Consider the following 23,090-nt stretch of genomic DNA (forward strand, 5'->3'; position numbering starts at 1 on the left):
CAATGCTTTTTGGGATGTCCATAACCCATATCAGCATGCCTTGGTTTGAGTCTTGGCTCTGCTCTCTATTCCAGCTTTCTGCTCATGTACATGCTGGCAGGCAGCAGGTGATGGCTCCAATATTTGCATCTCTGCCACCCAGATGGGGCATCCAGAGTCTCCAGCATCTGGCTTTGGCCTGGCCTAGCATTTCAGGAATTTGGGGAATGAACCAGTGTACCCAGCTTATGGATGATCTCTCACTCTTTCTCTCTCTGCTTTTCAAGAAACACATAAATCACATTTCTTAAAAAGTATTTTTCAACCTCACCTTATCTTTGTATGGATAGCCTCCATAAAAGGGTCGGAAAGCAACACATTTTGCCTCAAGAGTCCTCAACACACTCTTCAGGCTTTTTAGCAACATAGGAAAATCCCTGACTTCATGAAATAAGTAACTGTTGGCAATGCGGAAGCAGTGGCATTATAAAGGCATAGGTCAAATTAAATCACAGGCTTTTAGAACCCTCATGCCCAATTTGTTAATCTTCTGTTTTGTTCCAAAATCCTCTACAGTTTCTGACATCATTGATTATGGCTCCAAGGTGAAGTCTGGTCAAAGCCAAGTTAACCATATCCCAGTGTTACTGTGGGCCTATTTAAGGTTAGAAAGGATTAGACTATCTTCTGAGCTCTAAACCCTCCATTTAATTATAAAAATATTACTCATTCATTTTACTCTTACTAAGTATACTATTATTAATTATTAAACATTTCAGTGATGATAATTAGGCATCTAATACTGCTAATAAATTAAATATGCTTAAATAAATTTTAAATTTTTAAATTTCATGTTTATAATACTTCATATAAATTTATATTTTGAACATATTTTTAAAGAACCTGAACTAGTAATACAGTATATATTATATAATTATAACATGTATATATAACTTATTAATTATGTAAATATAGATGGTTCCTAACTTCTGATGGTTTGACTTGCAATTCTTTTTACCTTACAACAGTGTGAAAGCCACATACACTCACTAGAAACTGTACTTTGGACTCCGAACTTTCATCTTTCCTAAGGCTAACACATGTGATATGAGCCTCTCTTGCCATTCTGGGCAGTAATAGCAGTGGCCTAGTTTCTAGTCAGTCATGAGATCTCATGAACTGGTACCCTAACAGCATATTGTGTTACCAAATAAAGAAGTTTAATTGCTTGAGTGTACTAAAAACATTTTTTTCAAGATATTTTCTACTCATGATAGAGTTACTGGGACATAATCCCCCATAAGGTGAGGAGCATCTATATATAAGTACATACATAAAGAGGCGTATCATATATAAAATGGATGTGCATCTGAACATTTAATTGTAAAATGCATACACATTAATGTACACACATACAAATGGATGTTCATATGAACACACATTTAACTAAAAATACACACATTATAGATGCATGCTTAGACACTTCCTACTAAATGATAAAGCTCTTAGAAACTACTGGCCTAGAGGGCCTGCTTCTAAGAGAAAACAAAATTTAAGAGTGTGAGGGATTTCATTCCAATAATAGAAAATATTCTTCCAAAGCAAAACAGAGGAAAAAATACTGGAGAAAAGATAGGTATAATGAGAAAGGGTCAAATCTGACAATGTCTTATATGTAGAAATATGGAGGTATTATATGCAAATGATCACCTTGAGGGACTTGACAGCACTGTCCCAGAACCTGGGCAGTGGAGTCACTGGTCTTGCACACCTCAGCTATTGTGAGAAAAAAGTTACCACAGCCCTTCTCACTAGAGTCTGATGAGGAGTTCCCACCTACAAAACCTTCTATGGAACTGAGGAGCCAAGTGAGTCCAGAAACAACTCTGACCAAGTGAAGAAAAAAAGCCACCTTCCAGCATCCAAACAGCAACAAGTCCACAGGGCACAGTGAGGCCCTGAGCATTGGGCAGAGCAAAAGAGAAGCTTCTAACTTTGTACTTGTCGCAGGTGACATATAGCAGGACGAGTGTCAGATTCCTCAGAAGTGGGACAGTGATCTAAAATATCCACAATGCTTGAATAATTAAAAACAAATTTAGAAATTGTAAGAATGTGATCAGAAAATGTGTAACTTGCCTTCCATAATGAGATTCCCTGACACACCAAGATGCCAGCACAGTGGATAACCAAACCTCATTAAACTCATAGTCTAGCAGAGATGGTGCTCTATCCCACGATGGCCCTGAGAAGACTGTATCAAAACTTTTCTCTCCCTGCTCCAATACACACTCATTCTCAAAGGATGACCTCATTTTTCACTGCACTGTAAAGAAGGCAATGAAGGAAGAGTATATTTCTCTCACCAAAATTCTAAACCTGCAGTACCCATGCCCATTGTCCCCACCTTCACCATTCTTCCTTTGGAAAAAAATGGCTTCCTCTCTGACGAAAGGCAAACTTCTTGCACCTAAGATCTGGAATTTATCACCTCTTGCTTTCTCAAAGACTTAGCCTCTTCTTTCTCCCTTTATCTGCAACGTGCATTAACCTCAGTCAGGCCATTCTCATTGGACATAAACATACCTATCACTCATTAAAAAAAATCATCAGCTCTTACACTTCCTGCTGCTATCAGCTCAATTTCTCTGGTTACTCCATAGGAAATCTTGAGGCGTGGTCTATTGGTTTCTCTGCTTCCTTGCCTCCCACTCACCTTCAGCCTTATGCTGTCCATGGACATCATGTCTCCAAATCCAACAGGCACTTCTGTTTTGTTGTTTTGCCTGCTTCTTCAGCAGTACGTCACCCTGTTCACTATGGCTTGCTTCTTAGAACATTATTCTGTTTCTGCTGAGAATGTCTATTGGATTTCTTTCACTCAGAGTCCCTTCTCCTCTGGTAACCATACCTTAATTTTGTTCCTTTCTCCTTCTCTTGGTCATATCATTTCAAATAGAGATAATCCCCCTACTCCAGGCCTATTCAATAAATAATAGCACAGAATGTTTCTCTATGCAAGGCACTGTTCTAAACACTTTTAATTCACTTAATAGTTATAGTCGTATTTCAATGATTATGGATTAGAACCAGAGAATAATTGACTAGTCCAAGTTCACACAGCTAATAAATGATGGAGATGAGTTGAATTCTATGCTCTCAATCACTGTTTCTCACATTCCCTGATCATAATCAATTTAGGGATGAATATTAAGAAATAGATTCTCTTACAATTGAGTTCATAAGCAAGAATATTGTGTGACCATGTGAAAAGACTCAGCATAAAAATAAAGGAGACAGAGCTAAAAATAATAATAAATGATATCATTTGAGCACTTAGATCTAGCCATGCTTGTAGCCAATAATATTGATTTTTCAATTACACAGTTCAATAAATTCTCATTTTTGCTTAAGCTTACTAAGACTTTTTGAGGCATCACTTACCTACAGAATGCAGTGATTAATAGTGTCCACAACAGCACACTCCTCTGTTCTTTCTACCTCACAGGCTCATCTTTCTCAGTCTTCCTTGCCAGTTCCTCCTCTAGCTGGCCATTAAAGGATTGTATTCCTTGCTTATTGATGCACAAATATATCTGCTTTTCTATTGCTTCTTTAAGATTTATTTATTTGAAAAGCAGATTGATAGAAAGAGGGAAAGGAAGAGAGATGGTCCATTCGCTACTTCACTCCCCATATGCCTGCATCAGCCAAATTTAGGCCAGGCTAAAGCCAGGAGCTGAGAACTCCATCCTGGTCTCCTAAATGGGTGTCAGGTGTCCAAGCACTTAGGCCATCTTCTGCTGCCTTCCCAGGTGCATTAGCGGGAAGCTGGACAAGAAGCAAAGTAGTTAGGACTCAAACCAGTGCCAGTTATGGAATGCTGGTATCACAAATGGGTATTTAATCTGCTTTGTCACAAAGTAGCCCCTCTCCTTTGCTGTTTCAATTCCCTCCCTAAATAAGTTAATATAGCCCTGTATTTTTTTATTTTATTTTTCATCTTATTTGAATGGCAGAAAGAGATCACTCCCCAAATGCTCACAACAGCTTGGACTGGCCCAAACCAAAGCCAGAAACCTGGAACTCCCTCCAGGTCTTCAACATGAGCGGTGGGACCAAAGTACTTAAGTCATCATCTTTCATCTCTCAGGATGTGCACCAGTAAGAAACTGAACCAGAAATGGAAAAACTGAGGCTCCAACCAAGTACTCAGACATGGCATACAGCTGTTCCAAGTAGCAACTTATCCTCTTCACCAAACACCTGCCCTCAAACGCCACAATATTAAAGGTTAAGTACACATTGGTGGTCCTTAAATACATTTATCAAATTCAGATGTCTCCAAACTACCATCTACCAACTGCCTGTTTAACACCTTCAGCTGCACATGTCATAGCATCACATAATACCGAATATTTCCCATTTTAAACTCTTCCTACTCCAGTCTTCCTTATCTCAGGAAATGTCTTTCCCAAGAGCCTGGTTGCTCCAACCAAACATCTTCAAATCATGGGTTCTATTTTGTGTATTAAAATATCAAACCCTTTCATTGATGTCCATGCTCATTGCTACCACCCTCATCTACTCTCACCCCTTTCTAATTCATCCAGTACATGGAAGTTATACGGGTCTTTTAAAAATGTAAATCAAATCATCTCCTTCCATTATCTAAAATTCTTTTTTTAAAAGATTTTTTTAATTTATTTGACAGGTAGAGTTATAAACAGTGAGAGAGAGACAGAGAAAGGTCTTCCATCCGATGGTTCACCCCCAAAATGGCCGCAACGTCCAGAGCTATGCCAATCTGAAGCCAGGAGCCAGGTGCCTCTTCCTGGTCTCCCATGCGGGTACAAGGTCCAAGCACTTAGGCCATCCTCCACTGCCCTCCCGGGGCCACAGCAGAGAGCTGGATGGGAAGAGGAGCAACTGGGACTAGAACTTGGTGCCCATATGGGATGCTGGTGCCACAGGTGGAGGATTAACCTAGTGTGCCACCGTGCTGCCCCCCCCCTTACCTAAAATTCTTCAGTTGGTCCTCTTTACTCCTGGAGCATAATCCAAGCCCTATTTCCATTTTCATCAAGGCTCCATCTTCTCTGGACCTTCCAACCTAGTTCCCTGCACATCACTTTCTACTAACTCCAAATACTTAGCCTCCCTGGCCTGTTTTTCAGCCTCAAACACAATAGTTACATCCTACCTCTTATCCTTTCCACTTGCCATTTCCTCCACCAGGAAGGCACCTCTTACAGCTCTTCACCACGAAATGTCGCCTTCCAGGAGTTGCGGCACACTTCATTGTTCTCCTCCCACGAAGGCATGAGTGATGACACTTACATTTCTTTAGCCGAAAGCCATTCTCTGGCTACTAAATCTTGTGCCACACGTATAGCAGGCAGGACATTCCAAGGAACATCTTCCTAACCTCTGTCTTGAACAATACTCAACCAGCCACTGAGTGGTGAGTTTCTAAGTTCCCACTCCCCTCAGCTGGCATAACTTGGGGGCTATTAGTCAACACCACTTCCAGAAGTTCGCCAGGGCATTCAGCTGCAGTTGCCTAAGTCATTACCTGGTAAAGCACGCTTAACTGGTGCTTTCCTTTCTTTGTCCCACTCACTGCCCTTCTGGGATTCCTGATATTGCCTCCCAAATGAATCACTTGTGCCTAAACTATTGTGTGTTGTTTTTTTTTTTTTTTAAGATTTGTTTATTTTACTTGAAAGTTAGAGTTACAGAGAGAAGGAGAAAGAGATTTTCCATGTGCTGGTTCATTCTCCCAAATGGTTGGAATGCCTAGGACTGGGCCAGACTGAAGCCAGGAGTCAGGAGCTTCATCCAAGTCTCCTACATGGGTGGCAAGGGCCCAAACACTTTGTCCATCTTCTGATGCCTTTCCCAGGCCTTTAGCGGGGAGCTGGATCAGAAATGGAGCATCTAGGACTCAAAGAGCCAAGTGAGATGCTGGTGTTGCAGGTGGAGGCTTCACCCATTAAGCCACAATGACAACCCCTAAAACTAATTTCTTGAAAGTTATCAGTTAATTTCCAGATTAACTCTACTTTCCTGCCGTTTTTCTCTTCCTGTTATATTACAAAGGTTAGGGTCTGACAGACTGCACATTAAGTCCCTGTAACTAACTACAATAGTGCTCTTGACTCTGAGGGCTACTTTTCTGTCTCCTTCACTGTGTCCCTATCCTTGAGTAATATTTTCCAAGGTTCTGTCTTGGTCTTCAAAGCCCCGGATGTGACCAAGGAGCCATCAATAGGAGTTTGACTATTATGTGCAGTATGAAGAGCAGTCTGAGGCGGTAAGGATGAAATGGCAGTCAGCAAGTCAAGTAAGTGTGGCTGTGACAATACACAGAAGAAACAGTGACATTTCTGCATATATAAAACACTCTGACTCTGCTTAATGTATGCAGGTAAAAAATAGATGTAAATGAACATGTCTTACCCTACACGCATACCCCCTCTCCCAACCATCAGTCTAGTTTCAAAATCTTTACTACATAGATATTTAATTTTTTTTTATTTTTGGATTAAACCCTCACTGCACTGTTTATGTGAAAAAGAAGGTGGGACAGAGAATCTACATAATATAGGTGGGGGAAATGACTATCTATAGTCTTTACTTGATTTATGATTTTATCAATTTCTCTTTATATAATAGCTTGCTATGAGACAGGTAGTAATGATTTTTGTAAACCACTCAGGGTTTTGGAATTTTGGATAAGAGAATTGTCCTAATAAGGTAAGATCCTTTTGCCCAGTGGAGATCTAAGTAAGGTTAAGAACCCAAATTCCAGGATTAGACACATTTAGCTTCTGTCCTTAATCTATTGCATCCTACATGCATGACATTGGACAAGTTACTTGATTTTGCAAAGGTTCAGTATGTGAATGAAAAGAGCTGTGTGTTAGAATTGGGATTTCAGGTTATTTTTACAGCTTTATTGAGATATATTTCACATACTATAAATTTCATCTGCTTAAACTGTACAGTTCAAGGGGCTGGCACTGTGGCGTTATGAGCTAGGCCTCCGCCTGCAGTGTTGGCATCCCATATGGGTGCCAGTTCTAGTCCCAGCTGCCCCTCTTTTGATCCAGCTCTCTGCTATGGCTTGGGAAAGTGGTAGAAGATGACCCAAGTGCTTGGGCGCCTGTACCTACATGGGAGACTTGGAAGAAGCTCCTGGCTCCTGGCTTCAGATCAGCCCAGCTCCAACCTTGGCCGCCATTTTGAGAGTAATCAGCAGATGGACAATCCTTCTCTCTCTTTCTCTCTCTCTCTCTCTCTAACTCTGCCTCTCAAATAATCTTTTTAAAAATCTGCACATTCAATAGTATTTATAATATTAACAGAGCTGTACAAATCATGACATTCTAATTTTAGAAAATTTCAATAATCCAAAAGGAACCTCAGAGGCATGAATGGGTGACCTCTATCCTTGCTCCCTCAGCTTCACTCCAGCCCCAGACAGCTATAAGCCTACTTGCTGTCTCTACGTATTTGCCTATGATAAGCACTTCACTGTACTTTGCATAATAGGTGACCGTTTGTGGCTGGCTTCTTTCACCGAGCAAAATTCTCTCAAGTTTCATCCATACTGTAACACATATCAGAACTTTCTTTATTTTTTAAGACTGAAAATCTCTTTTATACACACACCAATTGTGTTTACCTACTCAGCAGCTGATGGAGTTTGAGTTTTGTCTACTTCTTGATAACTATGAATAAATCTGCTATGAGCAGGCACATTAATGCACAAGTCTTTGTGGACATATACTTCCATTTCTCTTGGGTATAAACCTGGAGTGGAATTGTTGGATCATATGAAAACTGCCAAACTGTTTTCCAAAGTGGCTTCAACATCTTACATTCCCACCAGCAGTTGCATGATGATTGCGATTTTGCCACATTCTACCAACATGTTATTTTCTGTCTTTTGCATTTTACCAATCTTCTTGGGTGAGAAATGGTATCGCACTGTAATTTTACTTATATTTCCCTAATAATTGCATTTAGTGCCATTTTTCATGGGAATTTGTACTTCTTTGGAAAATGCTTATACAAACCCTTTGCCACTTTTTAACTGGGTAATTTGTGTTTTTTATTGACTTATGAGTTCTTTATATATTTGGATTACAAGTTCCTTATGAAATATGGGATTTATATGCATTTTCTACCATAGTGTGGATTATCAATTTAGTTTCTTCATGGTATCAGCAGCCTAAAAGTTTACATGGGCTGGCACCATGGTTCACTTGGTTAATCCCCCGCCTGCAGCGCCAGCATCTCATATGGGCACCAGGTTCTAGTCGATTGCTCCTCTTCCAGTTCAGCTCTCTGCTGTGGCCCGGGAGGGCAGTGGAGGATGGCCCAAGTGCTTGGGCCCTTGCACCCACATGGGAGACCAGGGAGGAAGCACCTGGCTCCTGGCTTCGGATCAGCACAGTGCGCTGGCTGTAGCGGCTATTTGGGGGGTAAACCATCGGATGGAAGACCTTTCTCTCTGTCTCTCTCTCTAATTCTGCCTGTCAAATTAAAAAAATGTTCAGAATGTTTATAAATTGATTTTCATTTGTTGAACTTATATTCTGCTACATTGATGAACTTCTTAATTAACTCCAATAACGAATTCCTGATAATATTCTATACACAAAATTATATATGAAATTATCTGCAAAAAGACATAATTGTACTTTTTCCTTTTCAATTGGATGCCTTTTATTCTTTTTCTTGATTAATTGCCATCTCTTTAACTTCTAGTACAGTATTTACTAGAAAAGGCAAAAGTGGCCTCCTTGCATTACATCTGATCTGGGAAGACATTTGGCAGTAAGAATGATCTAGCTGTGTACTTTTCAAAAGTGCCCCTTATCAAGTTGAGAAGTTCCCTTGTGCTCCTACCTTTTGAGCATTTTTATGATGAAAAATGCTGAATTTCATCAAATACTTTAGGAGAAGGTAAGTGTGTTCCACACAAAATAGGAGGAGTCAACTGAACCTTTGCTGAAAGCAGAATCTGGTAAACAAATGACTCAGACTGAAGTGAAGGACAGAAGGGAGACGCATGCATTCTTTTCTCCTGCTGTAGTGATGAAGTAGGCTCCCAGGTGAAGCAGCCAAACAATGGTGAATTCTGTGATAGTTCTGGCTCCCTGGATGACTGTATGGAGAGAGAGCTCCCTGACAGTAGTCCCTGCCAACGTGCCGTTGACTCATAGCAAGACCAATGTCCTGACTGGTACATAGTCACCGACTCTCATTTTCAAGACTCTCTGGCAAACTGAGAATCGTCTTGACTTTCTTGCCATAATGACACCATGTAGGAGAGGAAGCTCATAAATCAAACATAACACAGAAATGCAGAAAAAGTCCAATTTGGTCACCTGAGGGTCACAGGCACACTAGCATCCATTAAAATGCCTATCTGATTGATATTAGTATAACTATTTTATACTGTTTTCCTTTGGGTAGGGGGTATTGTTTGCATGGTATGCAATTTTCCATTTTTTCTATGTCTTTGAAAATTTTAGTCTTTATTTCTTTATTCAATATATTTGTTTCTTTGAACCTTAAGTATAGTGCTTATAGAAAGCATACAGTTGGTTGTACCATTTTTTTTTATTAAACCCATTCTGCTGTGGCGCAGAGGGTTAACGCCCTGGCCTGAAGCGCCAGCATCCCATTTGGGAACAGGTTTGAGACCCGGCTGCTCCACTTCTGATCCAGCTCTCTGCTATGGCCAGGTAAAGCAGTAGAAGATGGCCCAAATCCTTGGGCCCCTGCACCCACATCAGAGACCAGGAAGAAGCTCCTGGCTCCTGGCTTTGGATTGGCGCAGCTCCGGCCATTGCAGCAAATTGTGGAGTGAACCATCGGATGGAAGACCTCTCTCTCTCTCTCTCTCTCTCTCTCTCTCTGCCTCTTTTCTCTCTGTGTAATTCTGGCTTTCAAATAAATAAATAAATGTTTAAAGGAAAAAAAAACGCATTTTGCCAGTCTTTCTGCCCTTTGATTGATATGTCTAATGTATCTACATTTAATATAGTCACTGACAATGTAGAATTTATAATTTTGTTATTTTTATGTCTTTCTTTCTTTGTCCTCTGTTCCTCAATTTGTCTTCTGTTGTGTTTGATTTTTTCAGCACTTTAATTCTCTTCAATTCATTTGCTACATATTTTTAAATATTATTTTTAGCAGTTGCTCTAAGAATCACTATTAACATCTTATATAATGTAGTAAAATTAATTCCAATTTTAATGTTATAGAAAAATTTATTCTGTTATACCTCCATTCTCTTCCCTTTCTTCTGTGCTATTATTGATCCCACACATCACATTTTTATATGTTCCTGGGGTTACAATAAACACTTTTATAATTGCCATTTTATGTGCTTAACTTTTAAAAGAGGACAGTTACAGATAAATGTATATTTATGCTGCCTTTCATCAAGGCATCATTTACCTTTATGTGTATTTCTTCATAACAATTTGATTTCTTGTACATTCATTTCTAGCCTCTAGGAGATACTTCAGTATCTCATGTAAGGTAGATCTGTGAGTAGCTACTTCTTTTTTTCATTTCTCCAGAAATTTATTTGCTTTTGAAGAATAACATCTGATATGGGATTCTTGGTTGACAATCTTTTTCTTTCCACACATTTAAAATGTGTTACCCCTACTGTCTTCTAGCCTCTATTTTTCCCAATGAGAACTCAGGAGTTAATCTCATTAAGAATGTCTAATACAAGATACATCATTTTTCCCCTGCTACTTTCGATATTTTTAAAATTATCTTTCTTTAACTCAACTATGAAGGGTTTATATATGAATATCTTTGAGGTTGTTGTATTTGGACTATATTAAAATTTTTGAATGTGCTTATTAATATTTTTCATCAATTGAGAATGTTTTGGTCATTATTTATTCAATGTTTTCTTCCCTTCTCCTTCTGTTACGATTTTCATTACATAGATGTCTATGCTATTCACAACTCTCTGACACTGACCATCTCTCCTTTCTCTTTCTTCTTTCCATTCTTAAGACTGCATGATTTCTATTGACGTTTCTTCAAGTCTACTACTTTTATTTATAGGCTCATAGCTTCTATTACATTGTCAGTTTTTCTCTTCTGTTATTATTATTCTCAACCTCAGAATTTCTATGTGGCACTTTTTTTTTTTTAACTTTTATTTAATGCATATAAATTTCCAAAGTACGACTTATGGATTACAATGGCTTCCCCCCCATACCGTCCCTCCCACCCACAACCCTCCCCTTTCCCACTCCCTCTCCCCTTCCATTCACATCAAGATTCATTTTCGATTATCTTAATACACAGAAGATCAGCTTAGTATACATCAAGTATGGATTTCAACAGTTTGCTCCCACACAGAAACATAAAGTGAAAAATAATAGATGATTTTTTTTAAATGATGATGAAATCAGAGCAGACCTATTGTCATGTTTAATCCCAATGAGAGTCAAGTTGGGAATTGATAATTTCTTCTTCTTCTTTTTTTTTTTTTTTTTTTTTTTTTTTTTTACAGAGGATCAGTTTAGTATGCATTAAGTAAGGATTTCAACAGTTTGCACCCCCATAGAAACACAAAGTGAAATATATTGTTTGAGTACTCGTTATAGCATTAAATCTCAATGTACAGCACATTAAGGATAGAGATCCTACATGAGGAGTAAGTGCACAGTGACTCCTGTTGTTGACTTTACCAATTGACACTCCTGTCTATGGCATCAGTAATCTCCCTATGCTCCAGTCATGAGTTTCCAAGGCTATGGAAGCCCTCTGAGTTCTCCGACTCTTATCTTGATTAGACAAGGTCATAGTCAAAGTGGAGGTTCTCTCCTCCCTTCAGAGAAAGGTACCTCCTTTTTTGATGACCTGTTCTTTCCACTGGGATCTCACTCACAGAGATCTTTTGCCAGAGTGTCTTGGCTTTCCATGCCTGAAATACTCTCATGGGCTTTTCAGCCAGCTCCGAATGCCTTTAGGGCTGATTCTGAGGCCAGAGTGCTATTTAGGACATCTGCCATTCTATGAGTCTGCTGAGTATCTCACTTCCCATGTTGGATCACTCTCCCCTTTATTTACTCCATCGGTTAGCGTTAGCAGGTACTAGACTTGTCTATGTGCTCCCTTTGACTTCCAGTCCCTCCACCATGACCAACTGTGAACTGAAACTGATCACCTGGAACAGTGAGATGGCATTGGTACATGCCACCTCGATGGGATTGAATTGGAATCCCCTGGTATGCTTCCAACTCCACCACTTGGGGCAAGTCAGCCTGAGCATGTCCCAAATTATACATCTCTTCCCTCTCCCATTCCCACCACCATGTTCAACAGGGATCACATTTCAGTTAATTTTCAACACTTAAGAATAACTGTGCATCAATTACAGATCTAAACCAGTCATATTAAGTAGAACAGATAAAAAAACTACTAAGAGGGATAATGTATTAAGTTGTTCATTAACAGTCAGGGCTATGCTGATCAAGCCACCGTTTCCCATAGTGTCCACCTCACTCCAACAGGTTTCCCTCTTGGTGTCAGTCAGTCGTCACCGATCAGGGAGAACATATGGTATTTGTCCCTTTGGGACTGGCTTATTTCACTCAGCATGATGTGTTCCAGATTCCTCCATTTTGTTGCAAATGACTGGATTTCGTTGTTTCTTACTGCGGTATAGTATTCTAAAGAGTACATATCCCATAATTTCTTTATCCAGTCTATCGTTGATGGGCATTTAGGTTGGTTCCAGGTCTTAGCTATTGTGAATTGAGCTGCAATAAACATTAGGGTGCAGACCTCTTTTTTGTTTGCCAATTGAAATTCCTTTGGGTAAATTCCAAGGAGTGGGATGGCTGGGTCGAACGGTAGGGTTATCTTCAGGTTTCTGAGGAATCTCCAGACTGACTTCCATAGTGGCTTGACCAGTTTGCATTCCCACCAACAGTGGGTTAGCATCCCTTTTTCCCCACATCCTCGCCAGCATCTGTTGTTGGTAGATTTCTGCATGTGAGCCATTCTAACCGGGGTGAGGTGAAACCTCATTGTGCTTTTGATTTGCATTTCCCTGATTGCTAATGACCTTGAACATTTTTTCATGTGCCTGTTGGCCATTTGGATTTCCTCTTTTGAAAAATGTCTATTGAGGTCCTTGGCCCATCTCTTAAGTGGGTTGTTTGTTTTGATGTTGTGGAGTTTCTTGATCTCTTTGTAGATTCTGGTTATTAACCCTTTATCAGTTGCATAGTTTGCAAATATTTTTTCCCATTCTGTCAGTTGTCTCTTCACTCTCCTGACTGTTTCTTTTGCAGTACAGAAAATTCTCAATTTGATGCAATCCCAATAGTTGATTTTGGCTTTGACTGCCTGTGCCTCCCGGGTCTTTTCCAGAAATTCTTTGCCTGTGCCAATATCTTGAAGGGTTTCTCCAATGTTCTCTAGTAACTTGATGGTGTCAGGTCGTAGATTTAGGTCTTTAATCCATGTTGAGTGGATTTTTGTGTAAGGTGTAAGGTAGGGGTCTTGCTTCATGCTTCTGCACGTGGAAATCCAATTTTCCCAGCACCATTTATTGAATAGACTGTCCTTGCTCCAGGAATTAGTTTTAGATCCTTGATCAAATATAAGTTGGCTGTAGATGTTTGGGTTGATTTCTGGTGTTTCAATTCTGTTCCATTGGTCTATCCATCTGTTTCTGTACCAGTACCATGCTGTTTTAATTACAACTGCCCTGTAGTATGTCCTGAAATCTGGTATTGTGATGCCTCCAGCTTTGTTTTTGTTGTACAAGATTGCTTTAGCTATTCGAGGTCTCTTGTGCCTCCATATAAATTTCAGCACCATTTTTTCCAGATCTGAGAAGAAGGTCTTTGGTATCTTGATTGGTATTGCATTGAATCTGTAAATTGCTTTTGGGAGAATGGACATTTTGATGATATTGATTCTTCCAATCCATGAGCATGGAGGATTTTTCCATTTCTTGGTATCCTCTTCTATTTCTTTCTTTAAGGTTTTGTAATTTTCATCGTAGAGATCTTTAACGTCTTTGGTTACGTTTATTCCAAGGTATTTGATTGTTTTTGTGGCTATTGTGAATGGGATTGATCTTAGAAGTTCTTCCTCAGCCATGGCATTGTCTGTGTATACAAAGGCTGTTGATTTTTGTGCATTGATTTTATACCCTGCTACTTTGCCAAACTCTTCTATGAGTTCCAATAGTCTCTTAGTAGAGTTCTTTGGGTCCCCTAAATACAGAATCATGTCATCTGCAAAGAGGGATAGTTTGAGTTCTTCCTTCCCAATTTGTATCCCTTTAATTTCTTTTTCTTGCCTAATAGCTCTGGCTAGAACCTCCAGAACTATATTGAATAGCAGTGGTGAGAGTGGGCATCCCTGTCTGGTTCCAGATCTCAGTGGAAATGCTTCCAACTTTTCCCCATTCAATAGGATGTTGGCTGTGGGTTTTTCATAGATTGCTTTGATTGTATTGAGGAATGTTCCTTCCAAACCCAGTTTGCTTAGAGTTTTCATCATGAACGGGTGTTGTATTTTATCAAATGCTTTCTCTGCATCTATTGAGATAATCATATGGTTTTTCTTCTGCAGTCTGTTAATGTGGTGTATCACATTGATTGTCTTGCGCACATTAAACCATCCCTGCATACCAGGGATAAATCCCACTTGGTCTGGGTGGATGATCTTTCTGATGTGTTGTTGCATTCTATTGGCGAGAATTTTATTGAGGATTTTTGCATCTATGTTCATCAGGGATATTGGTCTGTAATTCTCTTTCAGTGCTGCATCTTTTTCCGGCTTAGGAATTAAGCCAGCATCTATGTGGCACTTTTTAAAAATGTTTTAAATACCTTAATAAAATTCTCTATTTGGTGAGATATAATTTACCTCCTTTTAACTCTTTAAAAGTTCTTTCCTTTGTCTATCACTAAAATAGTGACATTGAATAGTAAATAGTAAATTAATGTCTCAGCTTCCTCAGGGACTTATTATAAAAGACAATTTTTTAATAAAAGTTGAACTAGGCCGGCACCGCGGCTCACTAGGCTAATCCTCCGCCTAGCGGCACCGGCACACCGGGTTCTAGTCCCGGTTGGGGCGCCGGATTCTGTCCCGGTTGCCCCTCTTCCAGGCCAGCCCTCTGCTGTGGCCAGGGAGTGCAGTGGAGGATGGCCCAGGTGCTTGGGCCCTGCACCCCATGGGAGACCAGGATAAGCACCTGGCTCCTGGCTCCTGCCATCGGATCAGCGCGGTGCGCCGGCCGCAGCACGCCGGCCGCGGCGGCCATTGGAGGGTGAACCAACGGCAAAGGAAGACCTTTCTCTCTGTCTCTCTCTCTCACTGTCCACTCTGCCTGTCAGAAAATAAAAAATAAAAAAAAATAAAAGTTGAACTTTTTTAATATCATGTAACATCTGTGATATCAGTCCTCCATCCATCCCTAAATTTTGTTGCTTTTGCTATTGCTTTTTTTGTTGTGTACTGTTTAGCAAATTTCCTAGATTCTACAATCCCAAATGTATGTGACCTCTGAGTTCTCTGCTAGAATTTTGTTCATTTTTTGTTTCTGTTTATAAACCTGACTTTATAGAAGTCACACCTGGCTTGGTATAAGTCAGAAAAGGATTAGTCAGATTTCCTTCAGTGAATTTAAATCTTTCACCTGTGCCAAGGGTACCAGTGTGAGAAGATGGTTCTTCAAGCAATTTACAAGAAATCCCTAGCTTTTGTTTCTTACTTGTTCAAAGTCAGCCAGCAGTGAATGATTGATACATTCTCCTTTCCCAGGTTTTTCCTGCCATTTGTTCAGATCTGTACATGTGCAGCTTTTTAGACCCACAGGAACATGTCTGAGCGTTTTAAAGTTCCTATGGTTGTCCACTTCTTGAGGATTTCCTTTTAAGTTACACAGCTGGATCTTGTTTGCCCAACCGAAATCACAGCCTCAGGCAGTAGAGAAGTTGCCAGCAATTTGCTATTGTTTTAGCAATATCCTGGGGGTTGGCTTCCCCCTAAACAAACACAAACACACACACACACACACACTTCTAAGTCCAACAAGTAGCCATCACTTTCTAAGCATAGCGATTTCTCAGGATATTTCAAGTACAGGCAAAATATTAACTGTGCTCCAGGGAATTATGCTTTTAACAAAACTCTACAGGTGATCAGATCCTCCCATTATCTGTAATAGTGTTGATATTTATGTACCTCACTGCTGTTCTGGCCTGGAGGGGGAAAACCAATAGCCCCCAGTTAAAATGCCCCAGGTCCTGTTTCACTGTTTTTGGTAATTTCCCTTACACATATAATTTTCAGTCAGTTCTGTGGCTCTGGTTATTATCAGGTTTCTGAAGTGTTTGCTTTTTAGTTACTTTACTCATATTTGTGTTGTTTTTGAGAAAGAGGAAGTTCACTGAGATCCTTATTCCATCACTCCAAAGCTTACACTCTAGTTCATTTCTCTCATAACTGCTAGAAACTTCTGTCTTCTTGTTACATTGTTTCACTTACTAAGAGATCCTCTGGACTATTTCATTTACCCAAAATTCAGGATTGATGCATGCATATAATCTGGAGATTATATGCATGGAGAAGTGAATGCAGAAGGGTACAGAGAATTGTACCAGACAGGTATATAAATATGTATCTATGTATTTAGGTAGATATAGATGATTTCCTTGCCTTATTCTAAAAATGAATTAATAGAATAATAGGCTTTTTGACTATGAGAGTATCAGGTGACAAAACCATCTGGAATAATTTAGCAGCTGATGGCAACTTGGGCCTAAAGGTTAAAAGATGCCTTGATAACACAGGATGTAAGATGATCACGAAGCAACTTCATTTTTTTTAAGAGATTTTATTTATTGTATTTGTGAGTTCGAGTTACAGACAGACAGAGAGACAGAGAGAGGTCTTCCATCTGCTGGTTCACTCCCCAAATGGCTGCGAAGGCCGGAGCTGCACCGATCCAAAGCCAGGAGCCAGGAGCTTCTTCCTGGTCACCCACGTGGGTGCAGGGGCCCAAGGACTTGGGCCATCTTCCACTGTTTTCCCAGGCCATAGCAGAGAGCTGGAGTGGAAGAGGAGCAACCAGGACTAGAACCAGCACCCATATGGGATGCCGGCGCCGCAGGTGGAGGATTAACCTACTGCATCATAGCACCAGCCCCAAAGCAACCTCATTTTTATCTCTTGCTCTTCCTTCAGTGGTAGTCAGTGACAGTCACATTCCTTTGCCATCAGATGAAAACTTAGTTAGCTCTTCCTTTCCCCGACCTGTGACATCTCTAATACTCTATAGTAATAACAAATCTATCATGAGTTGAAGTCACATTCTAATTCTTAATTAAAATTATCCAGCCTAATTATATGCTTCGATCAAAAACAGGACATCCTCACACTTTTCCCAGGCTGAGTCTTACTCAAGACGCAGCTTTTGTCTTCAGGATAGAGATTGTGGGCAAGTTTCTTTTTCTTCCTCGTTTTTAACCCTCTCAGACCAGCTGCTTCTTCTGACTCCTTCCTTTAAGGTCAGAGGAAAGGAGAAAGAAAAGCAGCGAGAATAAAAATGTTCTCATTTAACGAGCGCCATCAAAAAGCTGCCTTTTATCCAGCAGACAGCTCACTCCAGGTCTTTTTCCTGTGATGTTTTCATGTTCATTTGGATTTTTTGTGATACTCTGTCTCCAGTGCTCATGCTAATCACCTGCTGCTTGTAGGACATTTTGCTAGAGATCTCAGCCTTTGAAAGAAAAATCCTTGGAGGCCACTTGCCTCTCTACAACTGCACTGTTCCAAATTGCCCTACTTGCCTCACCTCAAAGAGAAGTTCTTACGAATAACCCACTTACGTTACTGCCTTCCATTGTTGCCTTACTATTCAGACATTAATCCTTGACTGTTGGATGCATTATAAGCTTCTCACAGAACATCACATGCTCTTGATATCCTAGTGTCCTCTGCTGTCATCAGCATTTGATTACATGTGAAATTCCAGCTGCTGCAATAATAACTCATAGTAGTTGATATTCACTGAGAATTTTCTAGGTATTGCCCAAGTGCACATTTATTTACTACACATAGATTTTTAAACTTTACATACATTATCACATACAAATACCTTATTGGGTAAGTAAAGCAAACCATAGGGTAGGTAATACCTCCATTTTATTTGCCTGAAATATGAGTTCTAAGGAATTTAGGTGACTTGTCAAAGGACATTCTGTATATAAAGAGAAACGAAAATGAATCTTGATGTGAATGGAAGGGGAGAGGGAGAGGGAAAGGGGAGGGTTGCGGGTGGGAGGGACGTTATGGGGGGGAAGCCATTGTAATCCATAAGCTGTACTTTGGAAATTTATATTCATTAAATAAAAGTTTAAAAAAAAACAAAGGACATAAGACCAGTGGGTGGCAAAATCATGTTTTAGTTCAAAATATAGCTCCAGAATCCACACACCCATGTCCTTGTGTTTTCTCTCCCTAGTGACTTAGTAACTTTGACCCTAATTTTTTAGGTGATCTTGAAAAGTCCTCAATTTTCTGGTTTACAATAGTAGTAGGATAGGCTAGAATTACCTAGATCCACACCCCTACTCTAGCATTCTGTGCTTTAATGAAGACACCTCTGACAACATTTTATATAAAGATTTTATTTATTTATTTATTTGAGAGGTAGAGTGACAGAGAGTCAGAGGAAGAGAGAGAGAGAGGTCTTCCATCTGCTTGTTCACTCCCCAGATGGCCTTAACAGCTGAAATTCTGCCAACATGAAGTCAGGAACCAGGATCTTCTTCCGGGTATCCCACGAGAGTGCAGAGACCCAAACACGTGGGCCATCTTCCACTGTTTTCCCAGGCCACATCAGAGAGCTGGATAAGAAGAGGAGCAGCCAGGACATGAACCAGCTCCCATATGGAATTCCAGTACTGCAGACAGAGGCTTACTCCACTAGGCAACAGCACAGGCTGCAATAACATCCTTTCAATGAAACTCTGTCCATTCCAACTTCCAAGCAATAATTGGCTTCAACAACATTAAGAAAACAGTCTCTCCTCTCAGCAGGTACTACCTCACTTTATCTTTGCTGCAATCATAGGTGTTTGGTGAATGTTGAAGAACAGAGTCTCAGAACGGTGCTGTTGTAGCATAGTAGGCTAAGCTTCAGCCTGCGGTGCTGGCATCCCATATGGACAACGGTTCATGTCCCAGCTGTTCCTCTTCTGATCCAGCTCTCTGCTATGGCCTGGGAAAGTGGTAGAAGATGACCCAAGTGCTTGGGCGCCTGTACCTACATGGGAGACCTGGAAGAAGCTCCTGGCTCCTGGCTTCAGAGCAGCCCAGCTCCAGCCTTGGCCACCATTTTGAGAGTAATCAGCAGATGAACAATCTCTCTCTCCCTCTCTCTCTCTCTTTTTCTCTCTGTAACTCTTCCTCTCAAATAAATAAAATCTGAAAAAAAGAAGAAAGAGTCTCAGAAGCAGTTGTGTAACTAAAAAAAAAAAAATGCCCTGTATTCTGACTCTTGAAAATTTGTTGAACATTTTAGCATTTCTTTGACCTTGAATTCTTGAATTCAGCAAGTGAACTTTTCTGACCTCACAAACCTAACAGCAAGACCACAATAAATAAAAAGAAAAACTGTAGGACACAATTTTCTGCTAACTTTTATAAAGTAAATTATTCTCAATATTTTCCTGCAAGACAAATTTCCTTTGTTGTTATATTTTCTCTGTCCTTTCTCTCTTCTTCATTCTGTTCTCTCCTCCTTGGTTTTCTAAGTCTCACATTTTTGATAATTAAACAGGTTTGTATTATCCTTAAAAACAAAATACTGTTGTACGACCTTGAGAGTAAATCCTTCACATATGAGTTGTCAAAAGAGGACCAATGAAAGCATTGTCAATAAATAAAAAAAAAAGCACATGCAGGTTTGATTTTTATGCAAGAGATCCAGAACACAGGTGTGACATAAAAGTTTTCAAGTGTGTCAATGCAGACTTATTTCTCTAGAAAACATAATTAAATCTCATAAAACTATCACTTGACAACAGAATATAAATCAGCTCTGGGGAGGCAGGGCAGAAACTTGAATCTGAAGCCATCTTCAAAGTCAGCATTTAGCCAAGAAATGGCATGGAGCAAATAAGCAGTTTTATGGTTCACTGTCATTAGCAGATTCATTAATTATATGTGTGCACTTATTCAGTATCATGGACCCATCTCAACAGTTTCTGGCATGAGTATCCATAACAAGTTGATATGCAACAAGGCCAATAAACACAGCTGTTCGAAGTTTAGGCATAACAAGTACAATGCCATCTGTCCATGAGGGACAAAGAGCTACTCATTCCCAGAGGTCCAGACCCATCTTGACCATCTAACCTTGTGTATTATTAGTTGAAAGGCAAGGACCTTCATGGTGTATGGTGAAGAAATAGTGTTAGGTTTATATAATATGGTAAGTAAGACAAGTTTTAATTTATAGTCAATTTATTGACTCTTTACCAATAGACAGCAGCATGGATTCTGTGGCTTTTTACAAAACTCAATTCAATTTGGCTTTGATTAAATCTTTGAGAAAATGGATTAAGTAAATTTGCCTAACATGGTATAGTTACACAGTCAGTCTTGGCCCTGGGTCCAGAATCCAGGTCTTCTAACTCATATTGAGATGCTTTTGCATTTTAATAGAGTATTTTCTAATTTGTCTGCAAATTCAATCATTTGGAAGAATGAGAACCAAAATAGATATAGTTCCAAAAAGCAGTGGAGGATATCAACTAATGTTGGTTAGGCCTTGAAAACAGTACTAGAGGCCAGAAGAATAAAGTACATCTGCTAGTGATTTTAATTATTTATTTAGCTATTGTGATTTATTTCACATTTCTCATGTACTGACATGATTACAGGAGTTAGCAAATCAGTTTATTACTTTCTGTGAGTCAATGAGTCTTATATATATCATCCTCATTTATCTTTCTCAAAGTAACCTAAGTCTGAATCCGGAATTCTGTCACAAATGTCCATATAAATCAGTACTTCAATCCGCTCCTTGCAATAAAGTCTTCTGAAAAAGCAAATTTGGCTGAATTGATGAGGACAATAGTCTAAAGAACTTCATGGAAGACTTTGAACTCAGCAAAAAATTTTATCACTATGTTTCCTTACCAGAGATTTCTAAAGGCTAGAATAATTAGATCAATCGAATAGTGATACATTAATTAAAAACAACATTGAGAGAACACGAAAAAACAGTTGTTGATATCCGTATCCTAACAATTTATAAAATATTTTCTCACCTCTTCCAACTCCATGAGACTCCTCTTCATTCACTCATTGGTTTCTCAATATCTGACAAGTGCTGTTGTGAAAAACAAAAATGAAAAAAGCAATAATAAGAATTAACCACTTTTCAAAGTTTGATATCTTATAAACATCAATAAATTAAATACTGGTAGTATTATTATCTAGCATATCTAAAAATCCTTACAAGGGATACAGGATTTTTTCCTGTATTTCACATTCCATTGTCAATCTATTTTCATCCAGACTTAGGATTGTTTTACATCATTTCAAGAAAGCTACTGCAGTCTCATACATCCTAGGAGTTGCAAAAAAATTTTTGAGTTATAGAAGCAAAAAGAAATATTTCCTCCAGTAGGAATATTTACCAGTAAGAAGAAGTTTTCCAAAAGACATTCAATAGACCTCTCCCCCTTTCTCTGCCAAAATTGCATTAACTGTCTATGATTAAACTGTTCACTCTCAAAGGTAATGGAATTATCTGTGATTGGCTAAACTTGGTCAAGATTCACCCACTTGTTGAGAAATAAAGACAAGCTTGCAACCCTATCTCAAGGAATAAAAGGGACAACCAACAACATCTACTCATTTGAGGGAGGAAGGATAAAAATTCCAACAAGATGAAGAGAAATGAAAATCCAAGAGTTTCGGAGTCACAGAAAATGAATTTGATTTGAAGTATGGAATAGGAAGTAGACTGAGGAAAGTATAGAATAATTAAAGCCAACAATTGCAGCAGATTTTCTGTAATTTTTATAAGAAACATAATATAGCATAACCTGAGAGTAGACACTATTGGAGATTTTTTGATGAAGAAATATTTAATATGGTTATCTTCACAGTAAGTGTGCTGTGCTGTCATGAATTGTCACACACTCCAGCCTCCAAGAAAAGGCCTACACCAGATTTGCAGTTATCCGCCACTTCTAAGTACATTAAGCTACTGAATTGCCAATTTTCATTACCATAAGATGACTTCACATTGAATGTGGTGTTAAATAGTACTGAAACATCTGTGGAATAAAATTGACATGGTGTGACTGCAGTGGCTCTATACCATAAAGAGGTCATGGGAGTAAAAAAGAAATTAAGAGAACAGGAAAGTAAATAAAAGTAAAAACATTGACAAAAAATGTTCTTATATGGACAATAGGTTTACAGATACAGGCACTGTAGATATCCAGTGTAAGCCAATGTAAACTTAGTGGGCTGGTTGTGATGGTTCAAAGAACTTTAGCTGTACAGTTGGGTTTAATTCCTAACTTTTTAAGGCACTAACCTTGGCCAAATTACATAATCTGTGTGACAAACAGCATACTTGTATAGAATTAGGAAAATAATGCAGGATTTTGGTAAAACTTAAAACAGCATAGAGATAATGCTGAGCAAAATAGCCAACAGTGATAGCAGCAATGGATACAGAAGTAGAGTTGGGAACAGCACTGGTTGTTTACTGCTTGAGATGTGGGAAAAAGAGTGAATTAAAATGCCACTGGCAATCATATAGCAAGCTTGTTTACATACTGTTGACTGAAACACGATCTCCACACATCAATGAGAGTTATCCTTTTGATAAATGGACCCCATGAGAAATAACATGAAAAAGTGAAGGAAGAGCCACTCAGACAATCCCATCAAAGAGGTGATAGACACCCCCACACCCCACTGCACGCAACCACAAGGGAGTGAGGTCACTGCGTGTGTCACTGAAATGGTAATTACAGTTTAAGAGGTAGCACAGG

At 39.3% G+C, this 23,090-nt stretch overlaps 1 long non-coding RNA gene across 2 annotated transcripts in view; it reads right to left on the reverse strand.

Annotated features, from left to right (window-relative positions):
- Positions 1–21,417, reverse strand: part of LOC149127758 (uncharacterized) — an 80,364-nt gene extending 58,947 nt beyond the window's left edge. The window contains exon 1 of one of the 2 annotated variants that reach the window (XR_016228901.1): positions 21,345–21,417. This is a non-coding gene — a long non-coding RNA (uncharacterized LOC149127758). Of the gene's footprint in view, positions 1–5,182; positions 5,474–21,344 lie in introns of those variants that run through there. The other variant, XR_016228902.1, reaches the window with a different exon arrangement.
- Positions 21,418–23,090: the final 1,673 nt, after the last annotated feature.

The sequence above is a fragment of the Oryctolagus cuniculus genome, chromosome 2 (genome assembly GCF_051225735.1).
Source record: "Oryctolagus cuniculus isolate XC-2025 breed Fujian yellow rabbit chromosome 2, ASM5122573v1, whole genome shotgun sequence".
Taxonomy (NCBI): domain Eukaryota; kingdom Metazoa; phylum Chordata; class Mammalia; order Lagomorpha; family Leporidae; genus Oryctolagus; species Oryctolagus cuniculus.